The sequence below is a fragment of the Myodes glareolus genome, chromosome 10 (assembly GCF_982192425.1).
Source record: "Myodes glareolus chromosome 10, mMyoGla1.1, whole genome shotgun sequence".
Taxonomy (NCBI): Eukaryota; Metazoa; Chordata; class Mammalia; order Rodentia; family Cricetidae; genus Myodes; species Myodes glareolus.
In genome coordinates, this window is record NC_142035.1 from 3,767,355 (window position 1) to 3,784,860 (window position 17,506).

Sequence of the window (17,506 nt, forward strand, 5' to 3'; positions counted from 1 at the left end):
GTGCATGTAAAAACACATGAATGAGTATGTGTATGTGCATGTGAACGTGTGCGTGTGTATTTGTGAATGAGTACATATATATAGCTATAGATGCATATACATGTGTATATATATAAAATGCATATTAATATGTATCAGGCATTGTGCTAGTTTCTGGGAAAGGCTGCTTCTACCAAAATACGATGATATGAAACTCAATGGTTCCTGTCCCATTACAGGAACTACTGGGTTGACAAGATGGCTCAGTGAGTAATGGTGCAGATTCAATCCCATAATCCATACGGTGAGACAATCAAATCTGCAGGCTGTCCTCTGACCAATCTGCCCATGTGTGCCACGGCATGCACACACCCACATGCCTACACACATAATCAAGTGTAAAAACAACTAAAAATCACTACTCCTCTGCCGTGCATTCTGGTTGTAGAGACAGGTACGTATGTGTACATAGGCTTGCATATGAAATAGACACACCGTTACGTTTATGTATAGCATAAACAACACCTGCCTGTGTACCAACAAATCACATCTACAGTGGTGAAAGTGACTGAAAAAGGAAGGACGGACAGCGGCTCGGGAGGGATGAGCTCTGGTGGCTATGGAGGGCCACCCGGAGTTGGGGCAGGAGGGAGGGCGAGATCATCCACAGAGTGAGGAGGCACCATGAAGTCACTTGCCCAGGGCCGGCAAGCTGGCTCTGCAGTAAAGGCTCTTACTACACAAACCTGGTGAGCTGACTTCAATCCCTGACCCCACGACAGGAGGAGATAACTGACTCAGGAGCCCATGACCTCCACATGTTGTCCCTCACGTTCGCTGTGGGTGTGACTGAGCATGCACACAGGTGTGACCTGAGGAAGTGTAATGTGGTCAGAACGATCAGTTCTCCACGACTCAGGAGAAAGGGCAGGAGAAGAAAGAAAGACAATGTCTGCTTCTCCTCTCCTCGGTAGGGACATCCATCGCTGCATGGAGGGCTCCTTCTCACCTGGGTCTCAACTCCAGCTGATCTTCCACAGCCGCCCACAGTGACGTAAGATCTGTCTCCAGCCACTGATTGCAAGCCCCAGTCTTGATGGCCCTCATGTGTGCACAGTTCCTGTCTATGGAGACTGAGCTCCCGTGCTGAGTGCCAGACCCTGGAGTCCCCACTGGGAACCAAAGAGCCCCTCCCCATTTAAAGCTTAGACACTCTGTATGGTTAGAGGTGACAGGGACAGCAAAGGGGAGAGAGGGTTAAGACCATGCTGATGTCACCATTAATTCCCCTCCTGTCACAGGGACAGAGCTAAATCAAGACTATTTTCACTTCAGCATGCAATACATATGTCCTAGTTAGAGTTCCTATTGCTGCCATGAAACCTCATGACCAAAAGCAAGTCGGAGAGGAAAGGGTTTACTTGACTTATGCTTCCACATCACCGTTCATCATCCAAGGAAGTCAGGACAGGAACTCAAGCCGGGCAGGGACCTGGAGGCAGGGGCTGACGCAGAGGCCATGGAGCGGCATTGTTCTCTCTCTCTCTTTCTCTCTCTCTCTCTCTCTCTCTCTCTCTCTCTCTTCCTTTCTTCCTTCCTTTTTTGTTTTTTTCTTAAAACAGGGTTTCTTTGTGTAGTTACAGAGCCAGTCCTGGAACTCACTCTGAAGACCAGGCTGGCCTCTGCCTCCCAAATGCTGGAATTAAAGTCATGTGCCACCACTGCCCAGCTCAGTCTGCTTTCTTCGAGAACCCAGGACCTGGACCAGCCCAAGGATGTCACCATCCACCACAGGCTGGACCCCACATCGATCACTAATTAAGAGCATGCCCTACAGGCTTGCCTACAGCCTGATCTTATTTCCCCAACAGGGGCTTCCTCCTCTCTGATGACTCCAGCGTGTGTCAGGTTGACGTGAGACTAGCCAGGACAACAGATTTCGTCAGATACTCAGACTTCACTGTCTCCTCCTTTCTTGCTGGTGCCAAGTCTATGGGGCCTGTAATCACTTAGGAGTTGTCTGCCCTGTGCCCATTAGGGTCCCATGCCCCTAGCTCTGTCATGCACAGCAGGCTTCTGCTGGAATCTCTGACTTCACGAAGGAGCCTTCTGTACCCCCTAGACTAGCTCCCTGCTGCTGCATAACTTTTAACATTTGTTCTCTACATATTGTAAGCTGGAACTGGGGGTATCGCCCAAAGCTACTTTGCTCAACGTGCATGAGGCCTTGGGTTTGACCCCCAGCAGTAGAAAAAAAATTAATTATAGGGACTGAGGAGATGGTTCAGTCAGTAATGTTCTTGGCATGCAAGTGTGAGGACCCAAGATTCCCAGAAAACACATAAAAGCTCAATGAGACATCAAGTGATTTTAATCCCAGCACAGGGGAAGTGGAGACAGGAGGAGCCCTGAAGCTTGCTGGCCAGACAGTCTAGCTGAGTCAGGGAGCCAAGGGAGCCAACCTGATGCTGACTTCTGACCTACACACACACACACACACACACGTACATGCACATGCACATACACATGCTCACTCATGCCAGTGGATGGAGGAACTTCTGTGCAAATTTCCTGGACTACTGGTGCTGGAGAGGGAGCCCCAAACCCTCTGACCCACCTCAATCTTAGACAACAGCCAGGAACTGTGTACAAGGGCTCAGGAAACAAAACTCAATTTGGCTGGCCCCATGCTGAGTGTCAATTGTCACAGAACGTGTAACTGTGGCCATGGAGGGTGGAGGAAGGCAGCACCCCATGCCCAGCCCGAAAGCTGGTGTCAAATATTTTTAGACAAAGTCAGGGAATTGTGTCAGATGCTTCTCAGCGCTTCCCCTGAACACCCCACACTGAGAGCCCTCCTCGCTGCCCCAGCAGACATGCCTCAAAGTTCCCAGGCACTGCCAGCAGAAATTAATCCTCCCGCTGGGATTTTATTTAGATGCGTTTTAACACACAATGCTTGCTTTCCAATTTTAGAGCTAATCACCCCGTGAAGATGGAAGCAAATGCTGTCCTCTGACAGCAAGGGCACAGTTCTGTACAGAATCACTCCCCAAACTGGCATGGCCTAGAGAGAGACAAAGTGAGCATTATCATCTCAAACCAAGATGCTAAAATATAATAAAAATGGAGTTCCCAGTCCCCCTCCCCCGCCCATGTTGCGGAGCCAGGGCACATTTAAGACAGGGGTGCAAACGTGGTTTCTACAGAAAAGAGAGAGGACAAATGAGGACAGGAGCCAACCCTTACCCCGCTCCCGTCCCCAGCGGATGCTCCCATCACTGCTATGTGACACACTTTCTCACCTGACCCTCATCCCCAGCTCTCCAGAGAAGGGCTAAACTTTTTAAGGCTATTTGAGTTCTTTTTCTATGCAAAGCCCCCAGTGCCATCAGCAGAGAAACCTCCTTCCAACCTTTCCTTTCCTGACTCAGGATCCTGCTTCTAAGAATTCAGCCTCAGACTGATGCTCACGCTAACTGGGTGCAGCCAGGGTCTTGTGACCTGCAAGAGACCCCCTTCCTTGAGGCGCTGTCTGGTAGTTCCTGGTTGCCAGGAGAGAGGGACATTTTCTTCAGTGGTGTAGCCAAAGAGCCTGTGCCCTGGAAACAACGCCCACTCCAGCCACTACATTCCAGTTAGTAAACCTAATGAAACTCCCCGGTTCAACAACAAAAAACAAAGGCAAAAGCAGAAGACAGACTAGCTGGGAAGAGGAAGATGAGAGGAGTGGGAGGGTGGAAGGGAAGGTGAACAAGACCAGAATACATTACATGTGTGTGGAGATGCCACAGTAAAAACCCTCGTATATTTAACCAATATGTGTGAAGAGTGAAAACCCTCGTATATATAACCAATATGTGTGAATAGTGAAAACCCTCATATATATAACCAATATGTGTAAATAGTGAAAACCCTCGTATATATAACCAATATGTGTGAATAGTGAAAACCCTCGTATATATAACAATATGTGTGAATAGTGAAACCCTCGTATATATAACAATATGTGCTAATATAACAAAAGAGTTTTAGTTGCAAGGCACCCCCACAGGTGTTCGTGGAACGTATGTCTCGTGAAGGAACAGCAATGTGTTGCAAGAATACAAACACAAAGCCTGCTTTCAATGCAAAGGGGGCAGACAGGTAAGTGGTGGCCAATGAACATCATTTTGCTTGGCTTTTTGCATCCTGAGCAATGTGGGGAAATGTTTAATGCATTAAGTTAGTGAAGGATGTTGATTTAGAGAGCATAGCACAGTAAAAGAAAAAAACATGAGGGGGAGGAGCCTGCCAGTAAATAGGAAAGGTAGCAAAACATAGATTACTATAAATGGATTCATTTAAATTATAAGAGCTAGTTGTGGGAAAGCTTAAGCTAAAGCCAAGTTCTCATAATTAATAATAAGTCTCTGTGTCATCATTTGGGCTGGCTGTCCAAAGACAGTCTGAAAGCTTGCTACACTGTAGTTTATGAGTTTTCAACAATGAATACATTTTTCTTTCTAATCAGAGCTTAAAATCTAAAAGACATTGAAACACACGAACACCTTCGAGAAAATGTCCATATATTCCAGTATTCCCCAAAGATCCAAGAGGCCAGGAGAGCAGCCTGAATAGCATGGCCACGGCCGAGCCCTGTGCTCCCTGTCGCTCTGATTCCGATCCATGCCAGGGCAATAACAGGACACAACATCAGGATCTGTTGCAGTTTTGGCAGTTAAAGATGTCTGCTCCCTCATCGATTGAGGAAACTCACCCGCCATCTGCTCAAGGCTCCCTCGTGATACAGACCTCCCTCCACGAGAGAAACCAGGGCTACATGAGACTTAGCTGACTTTAAAGCCAGCAGGAGAGCAAGTAGTAGCAAGGACCTCAGCGTAGCTGCTGCATGGTTTACCAGCAAGTACAAAGCCATTGGCGATGCCAGGTCAGGTTCAGCCTCTGCCTTGAGACCCAGGACCTCTGAAGAGTACAGCCATTGACTGTGTGTGCACACAGGAACACGCACATGCTCACATGACAGCAAAATCCACGTCAGCTGGGTTTTAGGGTGCCGAGACATTTATCCAAATGCCATTTGGGGTGCCCTTCAACAACATCAGAATTGGAATCATAGACCCAGTAAAGTAGGTGTCCCTCCTCGTCAGGATGCCTTATCCAGCCCAACAAAGAGATGGCAGCTTTCAAACAAGAGCAAATTTGTGTTTTCAGGTTTCCGGGTCTCAGTCTTCCGTCTTAAAATTCAACTCCACCCTCATCAACCCAGTGCTCGGTTTGTGACATCACTGAGTTTTCTTGGCCTACAAAATCACATGAACCAGTCACTCTAGTAAATCTAGGTAGGTAGACCGGAACATAATAGATGGATGGGCAGAGAGACGGGTAAACAGACACTAGACAGATGGCAGGTAATAGACAGATGATAGAGATGAATGATAGAAACTCTTCATGTCCTTCCCTGCTGCCATCATTAAACACCATGACAGAAGTAACTTAAGGTATGAAGGATAAAGATTTAACTCAGTTCTCAGTTCCAGGTCACAGCCCATCATTGTGGGGAAATCAAAATGGCGAGAAGAAGCTAGTTTCATCACATCTGCAATCAAAAGCAGACAGCAATGAAGTCATGCATGATAGTGCTTGGCTAGCTCTCTCCACTCATGTAGTTAGGGTCACCTGCCCGGGGAATGGTGCCACCCACAGAGGGCGGGTCTTTCCACTAATCAAGACAGTAAAACCACAGTGCAACCAGTTCAGTACCCTCCCTCGAGGGAGACCCCCTCCCAAGGTGATTTAAGACTATAACGAATTGACAATTCAAAACCGAGCCGTCACAGATAGATGATAGGTAGATATAGTGGTCATGTCTATAGATAGACAGACAGGATGCAACAGATGGATTTCTCCATTTCCTGTTTATTACATTTTTCTGGAGACTAATTTAAACACATATCTGCATATTCTGTCTCTCTCTATATAAACACACATATTTATATGACTATATATTTTACATATATAACTATGTATATAATATTATATTATATAACTATATCCTCTCCCCCCCCCCCGTCTCTCTCACACACACACACACTCACATACTCACAAAGAAAGAGAGAGAGACCTACAAACTTGGTCAGGACCTTTTACCCTGTTGGTCCACTTTGGTGATGTTTTAGAATCGACCTTTAGATCTCCAAAGACAATTGAAGATGGTTTTACAACAATACGTGTATTCACTGACATCCTCCTCATAGCTCATCGCACGCCTCTAACCTCTCCAGTCTGTGCCACCTTCTTCAGAGAGACAGGCAGCATGACACACAGTGATCCCTTCAGAGACGTGCCATGTGCTCCCAGGGCTGCCTTTCCTCCCTGTCCCCGGCTGGACATGGTCACCTTGGCACACTTTGTATTTGCTGCTCGGTCCTCTACTTCACTTGTCATTTCTGTTCTCGTCTCTGCCATCGACAGCACTGAGTCAAACACTCTGTCGGCTGTCAGGTTCTGAAGAATGCAAACTGAAAACTGACTTTATTAAAGAGTCAGGCAGCTTCCGACAGAAGCAGACCCTCAAAGGCTCTGGAAACCCAGCCCTGGCACCCGATCAGGCCACAGCTAGTTGGGCCACCGAGCACTCTGTCCAAGCTAAGAGGTCACTCTGGAAGTCTCTGAAGTCTTTCTACACACATATATATGATACTTACATAGTTATTTAGATGTGCATATTTACATGTAAAGACACCTAGCAAGTATGCAAATATGTGTTTGAATTAGTCTAGATTTGCCAGAACAACATAACCGACAGGAAATGGAGAAATCTATCTGCCGCTTCCAGCATGTTCCTCCACCCCTCCTCTAAGCCCAGCCCATATCCAGTCAGGCTCCTTATGGGGTCTTTTCTCCCCTGCTCACCCAGCCCTCTGTGCACACGCCCTGAGCTTCTCAACATCATACGAGGACAGTCATAGCGTCTATGGCTGTCATGCACGGAGTCTACAGCGGGTGCTAAGCACTCCCACACATCTAGTGCTTGGTACGTACTACAGATTGCTGAGGCTCAGAATCTCTCCTGAGATTGCTCACCTGATGAATGACCTCCTGCAAACTGCACTACCTGCCGGACCCAAGGACCAGGATGCTTGTAGCTCTCTATACCTCTGAACTCCTCCAGCGCCAGAGCCACAACCAAGAAGGGAACATTATGGCAGGGTTTACAAGCTCAATGTTTTTTCCCATTCTCACAGAGATTATGGGAAAAGGAGAAAAAAACGTAAAAACAAACTGGATTCTAATGTAGTCCATCTTTTCCAAGAGTCTCAGAAACACAAGCGTGCAATGGAACCGGAGATGGGGAATGAGTGCCTGCTTTGAGTGTCAGGGCCCTGCCATGCAGACACTTCATCTCCATCCTCAGGAGGACGCAAGACTGGAGTCATGAAGAAGAATGAGGCCAGACAGAGGCAGTGACTTGTTCAAAGCCACACAGCCAGCTTGTTCTGAAGTTAAGACACGAAGCTAAACCTAAAGCTAGCCTTGTGGACACTCTCCATAGGCCACCCAGAAGAGACCCAGAGTGGACAGGCAGTGTTCACGCTGAAGGAGTCAATAGCCAGACACCAGCAGGCACAGACGTATGTCTTAGAACTCCTGTGAGAACACACCAGTGTGGAGCATCTAGAACTCCTGTGAGAACACACCAGTGTGGAGCATCCGAACCAAAGCAAAGATGGATGGACTTGTGGAGCTTTTCTGCCGAGGGCTCCTGCGTCCCAGAACTGATGCCAACAAAAGTGGAGATTCTGTGCGTCATGCCCTCACTGCAAACAGCATGCTGATTCCCTCTCAAGCACCTGTCCTTCATCATCTTCCTCCCGGCAGCGTGGAGGTTTGTACAATTGCAGGTTTGTACAATTCTACACACTCATTATCTCTGTATCATCTACCTCCACCATCCATCTATCTATCCATAAATAGGACCACTTCCCCATCAATATATCTACCTACGCATCTGCTGTCTGTCTGTCTACTTACTAGCTATATACCAACCTACAGATCTATCCATAGAATAACTTATTCATATAGACATCTACCTAACCATGTACCACCCACCTATAACCAATCACCCACCTATCCATCCACAAAATCACCTAGAGGCCCACCAATCTATATATCCACAGGGCTGCCAAGCTATATACCCACCTATTTAGCTGTAAGAAATCTATCTATATATTTACCTATCTACCCATAGGACCACCTATTTATTTATCTGCATAGCTATCATAGGACCACCTATCTATGTCTCTACCTAGTCATCCACCACCTACCTATCTCATCAGAACATCTTCCTATCCATCAATCACCCACCTACTCATCGACATTCCCGCCTACCCACCAACCACACACACGTCCGTCCACCACCCACTTCTCCATCTGCACTATCCATAATTATTACAGGACCTCATTGTAAACGAGATGCTGGGCTGCAGAAAAGCTGGGTACTGTCCCTGTCCTCACAAGGCTTTGGTTGCGTCTATACACCCAATATTCCACTGCTGGGCATCTACATAATTCAATGGTAGTTTGGAGAGCATTGCAGAAGCACCTTCAGTGTGCTAAAGGCTCAAGGCAGAGATGCCCACCTGTCTGATGGCATGAAGGAAGATGTCAAGAAACCCAGGCAGAAAAGCTATTGTACCGAGGCTAAAGCTGGGGACCTGGAAAGGACCACATGGATTCACGCCTGGGCTCTGCACCTTGCTATTCTGGGACATGTAGCTTCAGGCCCTTCCCAGGGTCTCTGTTCTTTATGCTCAAAACAGATCATAATGCTGGGATCTGGGAGCAGAGATTTCATGGAGGAAAGGAATGGGAGGGCTCCATGCCTGGAGGATGCTGGAAGTCCTAGGAATATTCTAGCGCCAGTCTCCTGGGTGCTGACTTTCACATGGGGGCTGGCATCAAACCCAGGGCCTCAAGCTTTTGCAGAAAAAAATCCTTTACCACTGAGCCATGACCCCACTGATGTCATTGCCTCTTACTGATTAATTGTGATTCCTGGGAGAGAAGTGGCCTTAATGGATATGAGTTTGCATGGAGAATTTAATCCACAGTATTTTTATCAGCCATGAATTTGGAACTATCTATGTCCTGACTCCACCAACCGTGTAACCCCAGGGAAGAAGGAGGCCCAGATAGGCTGGATTGAAGGTCACTGAAGGACACACTCACAAGATGACAACTTTAGCAAAGACCAGACTGGGCCGCAAGGCACCATGGCCCTGACTGAGCAAGGGAGGCACTGCAGTAAAATGTCACGTCCCAGCCACACAGGCCCTGAGTCCTGCTCTGACATAGGGCAAGAGTGGCAAGTTGGGGACAGGAAAGCAGTGTCCCCAGGGAGCTTGGAGTCTGAGCTGCTCTGTGTGTATGTGCGTGTGTGCGTGCATGTGTGTGTGTGAGTGGGCACATGTGCACACATAGATGTGGCAGCCAAGACACAACCAGAAAAGGTTCCTCAGGTACTGTCCATGTTTTATTGGCACGGGGTCCACAGACTTGAGACTCTCCAAGGCTAGCTGGCTGCTGGCTAATAACCTCCAGGCATCCTCCTGTCTCTGTCTCCCCAGAGTGGGAATTAGAATGCACAGCACCACACTTGGCTTTTATTTTCAAACCCAGGCCCTCAGGTTTTTACAGAAAGAATTTAACTGACTGAGCCGTCTTCCCAGCCCTGGCGTGGATTTTGAAGTTTATGTTACCTCTGCCTGGATCATTCTATAATGCTACTGGCCACGTCGGACCAAGTGTACTTGTGAAATAATGGTTTTGGCTGCCTTCATCCCCAGGGAAGGAGAGCTTTCCTTCCTACAATGTCACAGAGCGTGGAAACATTGTCGCCTACGAACAAGACAAATGGCAGCTAGCGCTCCGGCAGCTACCGTGTCCCCCACATATGCATCATCTCTGCTTGCTGTGCACACCATGCTGATAATTGCCGCTGATAGTCCAGACAACAGCCACCATTCAGCAAGATCGACCGGGCACACGGAGTCACGCCAGGTCCCGTACTCACTTCTCCATCTATCTTTAAAACCTTCCTGCAAGGTAAATACCTCGTTTACCTCGGCACATAAGAGCTATGGTTCTGGGGGTCACAGACCATTGTCCCCCCGCCCCCCACCCCGCATGCAGCAGTTGGAGCAGTCCTCTCCACTGTGCCTGCCACTATCCCTGACCAGAGGATAAACTTCTGGGGCAAATGTGCTTTGGGGCTTGAATGGGAGATGTCGCCACAGGTTCATGTGTGTGAATACCTCGCTCCCAGCTGCTGGAGCTGTTTGGGGACCTCAGAGGGTCTTTGGGACATTGGGCCCAGCTATAAGGTCTTTAGAAGTGGGTTTTGAGGGTTGTGACCCCCACTCTGCTTCCTACCCACTACATCATTTCCTACTGCAATGGACCAAGGTGCTCTAAAGGACATGCCTTCCCCCACCATAAAGGACTGTATACCCTGAGCCATGAGTCAAGACAAACCTCTGCTCCTAGAAGTTGCTTCTCATTGATCTTTAGTCACGGTGTGAGAGACGTAACCGATGCACACGTGTCCTGTTCAGATCGAATCTAAGCCCTGCATCTCCCAAGGACTTGGGATGCTCAGCTTCCTCCTAGGCACAGGCTAAAACATCTGGGGCTTGTGGGGAACTGAATCTTATAGATCATATAAGAAGCTTGCTTACAGAGAGGCTGCTGGGCTGGACAAATGGCTCAGTCAGTCAGTGTTTGCTGTGCAACCGTGAGGACCAGCAGCACCCACACAGAGAGCCAGGTGCGGTGACTTGCCTGCTGGGGAGATGGAGAATGGAGAAGAGAAGATGTTTTCCGGTGGCCACGTTAGCCAAATCGGTGAGTGTGTAGGGACAGGGAGAGACCCTGCCTCAACATACGGTGGTGAGAGACTGAACAAGATTACTGACATTGACCTCTGGCTTCCACATGCACACGCATGTGCACACAGGCTGTATACATAGACACACACAGAGAAGTGGGGGGCTAGGCACAATGGCAACTGTGGGAAGAACCACAGGAATATAAATTTCACGGGAATATAAATTGGCCCAGGTTCCTTTAGGAGCACCTCAGAACTGACCCCCGAAAAGTCGAGCATCTCGAAAATGCAGCAGCCCCGAGAACCCTTCAGCCACTCTAGAAGCTCTCTGCCGCAGGGAGAAGAGCATGGTCACAGCCCCGTGGATCCCGTGACTCCCCTCTTCTGTGGTGCACGCACAGGTGAAATGCCACCATCGCGCAGGTCAGAATGCTCCTGTGGCTTGATCCCGCCCACTTGGGACGGGTCACTGGACCTTTTCTTCAGACTTTTTCAGGTTTCACAGATATTTCACACACAGAAGTACAAGTTGAATTTTTATGGGAATGTATGTTTAGGGACAGGAGTCCTGAGTGTAGTGGGTAAAAACGGTGGGCTGTGATGTTCCCTGTAAAGGGTCCAAAAACAGACACATTAGTTGTGGACACAACATATAATTCCCTCTGCGAATGAAAGGAAACGTGGTTCTGGCCCATGTGCAACTCAGTTGGTGGAGTGCCTGCCTAGCACACAGTATAAAGATAGATGCTGGGCTGTGCACCTGTAATCTCAGTACTTGGGAAGTGGAGGCAGGAGGGTCAGAGATTCAAGATCATCCTTGACTAGGTCAGGAGTTCAAGGCCAGCCTCTACTACACCATACCTCATGTTGAAATTTGTGTGTGTGATAAAAAAAAAAAAGAGCGATAATGGAAAGAAAGAAAAATCATCCTTCCTCCTATTTTTCAGCCGGGCACAGCACCACCCTCCACCTGGAACACCAAGAATCCTAGAACAGTGAAGACACTCAGCTACCTTTCAGAACCCCAAGCACTGCGCTGTCTGGCGTGATGACCACAAGCCACGGGTGGCTGTCTGGCTACAACTCACGTAGCCGAATAACGCTCCACTCAGCTGGTCCATGTGGCTCACTTTAAAGGTTCTGTAGCCCGGAGATGACTTAGGATATTTCTGTCAACACCGAACGTTCTATCGGACAGCACTCTCCCGTAATGAGGCTTCCCTGGAGAGACTGGGGGTGAGCAAACAGAGAGGGCATCTCCAGTGTGTGGGCAAGGCGGGTGTCCTGAGTGTAGCGGGTAAGGACAGTGGGCTCTGATGTTCCCTGTAAAGGGTCAGAGAGCAGACACATTAGCCACCTCGGTGAAAATGCTCAGCTCTGCCACTGAAACCCGGAAGCAGCAGGTGCAGCATGGGGTGGCAAAGTAGCCCTGAGGCCAGCACTTGCCACTTGCTTGAGTACTGAGTCCATCAATGTCATTAGCCAGCCCTGCTGACCTTGAGACAACGTCACTACCAGCCTGGACTGGGAACCATATTTAAAAGTCTCCCCTTCTGGTTGTAAAAGAATTTTATCTCCACTATCACCCAACTAGATGAACACTGTTATTAGCTCTGTTTTATTGTACTGGGCGTCATGACTGATGCCTCTAATTCCAGCACTGGGTGGAGGGGGTTTGAGACGGAAGGGCTGTCATGGCTTGAGGCCAGCCTGGGCTACACAGTGAGTTTTGGGACAGCCCAGGCTGCATATTGAGAACCTATCTAAAAAGAAGAAGGAGGAGGAAGAGGAGGAGGAGGAGAAGGAGGAGGAGGAGGAGGAGGAGGAGGAGGGAGGGAGGGAGGGAGGGAGAAAAAATGCCAGGGAAGGTATGGTGGGAGGAGGAAAGAAATGGGGGGATGGGGAGGAAAGGTGGCAGAAAGGAAGAAAGGCAAAAGCAATCCAAGGGTTGAAGAGACAGCAAATGACAAACAGTGGCTGTTCTTCCAAAGAACTTGAGTTTGTTCACAGAACCTGCATTGGTTAGCTCACAACTGCCTGTAACTCCAGCTTCCAATGATATAACACCCTCTTCTGGGCTCTATAAGTACCACACACACACACCACACTTACGTACTTACACACACACCACCTACATACATACTTACACACACATCCTACACACACTACTACCATCAGCCCCCCACACCACACTTATATACACTCTATTCACACTTACATACATACTTACACACACATCTGACACACACTACTACCATCAGCCCCCCACACCACACTTATATACACTCTATCCACACTTACATACATACTTACACACACATCCGACACACACTACTACCATCAGCCCCCCACACCACACTTATATACACTCTATTCACACTTACATACATACTTACACACACATCCTACACACACTACTACCATCAGCCCCTACACACCACACTTATATACACTCTATCCACACTTACATACGCACTATACTTACACACACATACTTATACTCTCATGCTTATACACCCCCATACATACCCTCGGAACACATACACACTTACATACACACACACACACACAAAATAAATATTATTCTAAAATTACAATTACCAAAAACCAAACCAGAACAACAACAATAAACCCAAGTGAAGGAGGGCGGGATTTGCACTGAGGACAACTGCAGCCGTCAGCACAGCACACATTCCCTCCAGGATGAAAAGAAGCATGTGGTTCTGCCCAGACGGCATTCACAGATGACCTGTGTTGTATTCTCACACGGATTCACACACTCAGGGTCCACCTTGTATACTTCACAGGTCATATAAAGAAACCACAAGAGCTCTGGGCTGAACAGCTATGGAACACAAAGAACAGCTGTCCACAAACCCAGCAAATGCATCAAGATTCGACATTTTTCAGTAAGAGCATACACCTGAGTGGTTACCGTGAAGAAAACCCACTGTAAAAATTCAAAATGATAACAGCATTGGGAAGGTATCAGTGACTCTGTGGCATCTTCGCTTCTGTAAAAACCTCCGTCTATGTGTTCTGAATAATTGATCACGCTATCCATTAACCTCCACACAATGACCACCCCAGAAGCCACAGTCTAAAGCCACAGGAAGTAGCAAATTGTGGGCATGGGTCCTTCATTACTAAAATTAAATGCATCATTAACAGTTCCCAAGAATATCCTCTTCACTAACTCAGAGAATTCTCCGTGACACACGAACCCAGGTATCATGAAAGCTTGAAAACAAGCCGTTTTTCAGAGCCTTCCCTTGTGACCAGAGCTGTGACTTCAGTGCCCACTATATCATCCAGAGTCAGACAGTTCCTTCCTCCTGCTGCATGGCAGCACCCACAGGTACCCGCCCCCCACATCAACTTCCACAGTCCTCTATGGATGCATTATGGAAAGCCTTGGGGAAGATTCAGCTGGGGGGCACCCCAAAAACTGGTGGGAAAGGTGGGGTACATGGGGTCTCCCTGCAACTAAGTATGCGCTTGTAGCAGAGTGGCGAGGCATGGGGACGCAGGAGGCATTTGGATTCTGTCCCAAAGACTGCCATCAACTCTGCGACCTGGTAACAGCAACTTCATTCCTCTAAGTACCTACAGGAGTAGGAAATGAGCAGGACCCCAAGTCAAAGACAGTGAGTACAAAGGCAAGCCCAGGGCCCATCCTCTTGGTACATCGCTCAATTTGGAGCCCCAAATAACACATCAGGGATCTGATCCCAGGTGTCCTCTAGCTTGGCTTTCCTTTGGACTATGTCTTATTATTCTCCCAGGCAGGAAATGGTGCCCCCCACGATGGGCAGATCTTCCCACCTTAGTTAATGCAAACAAGAGATCAGTCTTCCAAGTGATCTTAGAGTCTATCAGGTTGACAGGGAACGCTGGTCATCACGGGTCGCACCCATTCTCGGGCCTGCCTTATCTACCCTGGGAGACCTAGAACTCCTTCCCAGATCAACATCTTCCCTAAAGAAAGCAATCAACTTCCAAAGGTTTTCTCAAACATTCTGGAAGAAACTTTCAAAGTCATGTGCCCGCCACTCGAGAGCCAATCATACAGCAGAGGGGAACAGTGGAGGATGACAGCCAATGCCTCACCGTGGAGGCAGGGCAGGGTGTGCTCTCTCACACAGACACCAAGGGATGGGATGGGCAGGACCTCCTCCAGCTCTGGACTCCTGCCCTACACATCTTGCCACGGGGGGAAGGTGAGAAGATGTTGCAAGGATGGTGGCTTCTATATGATTACAATGACTTTGCGGCAAAAGATCAGGAATTGTGGGCAATGCCAGAAAGAGAAGACTCATGGGTGGTTGAGCATGGTGGCAAATGTCTGTGGTCACAGCACTTGAGAGACTGAGTCAGGAAGACTGCCCGTCTGGGTTTGCCATGACTACGTAGCAAGACCCTAAACACATGATTTATGTTAAATCATAACACATATATACATACAACGCCTAGGAGCCAGCTGCTGCTCTTCCTCAGCCCAGCTTCCCCCAGTCTCACCACCATAGCCTTCAGGCTCCACATTTGAAGAGCTGTGGTGAATCTTCCAGAACACATTCATCCTATGGCAGGTCTCGGAGCCTATGACAAGCCAAGGAAAGTGACCTGATCCTCTTTCCCACTTTGTGTGTCTTTGTATCCATGTTGCTTTTGCCAAGGAGACCAAGGCTAAGAACAGGGCTGCTTTCTCCCACAGCTCCGGCCAGGCCCCTGCACGTGGCTGCTCAGAGCCCTGCTCCCAGGCAAAAGCTCCATTCACATGCCGGTTCTCGGAAGCTCTCTTTCTGTGAAATGCCTAATTTTCAGTTCCCTCATTGCTTGCTATTCCACAGTGTCCCTGGCCTGCTCAACGGCAAGCCTTGTCCACGAGAAGCACAAAGCTGCCTTTGCCTAAGAGCCAAGAACAAAGACGAGGGGAGCCACAGCTGAGGGGACCTCTCTCCTCACCACGCTGACTGGCCCAATTCTTCCCCTGTGCACCGGGGGTCACCCTGCCAGGGAGTGTGCACAGCTCGGAACTACCAAGGGCCTTGTGCCTGGCAAGTGGAGAGGGTAAATAAATCTTGGGGAGAGGGGAAGGGAAGGAAACAATCCCCAGAGAATAGTGCTCTGAAGTGGTTCCTCGGGTTTCAAACTTCTAAGTGAAACCCTCAAGAGGTAAGGACTTCCCTGTCACTTGGAACAAGATGCTAACTGGGTAGGCTTGCAAAAAATGGGATGGGTTGGTCAGTGGATAACAGACACATAGGTGATACATGGTCTCTGTCAACAGTTGCTTATGGCCATGGTCTCTGTCAACAGTCACCAGGGGCCATGCTAAGCAATAGGGGGTCATAAATATTTCTTTCCCCACACAGGCCCCTCCCACTTCAAAGTCACTGTCCATGGCCCATGGCAGGCTCCAATCTCAAACCCATGAAGAGTTTTGTCCCTTCTGAAGGGCTCATCTGATGAGATCAGTCCCACCGAGGGTAATTACACTTTCTCAGTGTGAAATGCTTCCATGTCACATAGCCTAGACGCAGTGACATCATCCTTGTTACTACTGGCCCCTCCCAAAAACCCAGGGAGGGGGACAGGGCAAGACATAGGTTACTAAGGGTCTTTCCCTCTGTCCTGGATAGAGGAGCAGAGTCAATACTCAGTGTGTCCAGAAGCTGCCATTCTGGCCCCACATTCCAGGAGAGTTTTATCCAACATCTATGCCCAAGCTCCCGAAGTTCACTGTGGTCCAGACAATCACCTCCCAGGTCAGGACACCCAGCCTGTCTAGTCACTAGTCTCTTCTACTCCTGTCCTAAGGGAAAGACTGTGGCAGCTCATGTGGAATTCATGCCCCACAGTTACCCCCATGTTCAAGCTGGGCAAAGCCCTTGGCTTCACCCTGGTGTGCCCAAATATCACGCAGATGCACCAAGAGATACATTGTCCCCTGTTATTCCTAACAAGTCAGACTCACAATTCTCTCATAGAGATGTCAGAAATTCTGTGAGTTGGACATTTTGTCCAGTGAGCTCAGGTCCAAGCCATACCCTCCTCTCTCTACAGCTACCCCAACCTCTGACTAGAGAAAGGTCTTGGAAATATGTCGGTCAGACTCACTATGTCAGCTGTGCATATGCAATGTGACATGTACCTCTGTAACAGAAGGTTTCTCTCCTGCCCGCCAGTTCCCGAATAATCACTCAGAGACTTAATATTAATTACAAACTCTTTAGCCTATTACTCATGCTTAATATTAACTAGCTCTTACAACTTAAATTAACCCAATTCTATAAGCTTATATCTTACCATGAGACCTGTGGCTTATTACCTCACATCTTGCTTCCCCAGCAGCTGTTGGCATCTCCCAGACTCCACCTTCTTCCCTTTTGCTTTGCTTGAATTTCCTGCCTGGCTCTATGCTGCCTGACTATAGGCCAAATAAGCATCTGTATTAATCAATGGTAATAAAACAGCAAACAGCATGAGGAGGCATTCCACATCACACCTCTGATTTTCTATGCTCTTTCTTAGCGGGGACCATCTCTTCTCCCAAGAAGACCCTTCACAGCCAGGTTCTGGCTTCTTTTCCCCCACCACACTGTGCACCTCTCCACTGTGCCTGAGAGTTGCTCAGAC

General features: G+C 48.4%; 1 protein-coding gene across 3 annotated transcripts in view; it reads right to left on the reverse strand.

The window, feature by feature from the left end:
• The window catches only part of Phactr3 (phosphatase and actin regulator 3), a 212,352-nt gene that overhangs the window by 154,554 nt on the left and 40,292 nt on the right, over positions 1-17,506 (reverse strand). The window lies entirely within an intron of this gene.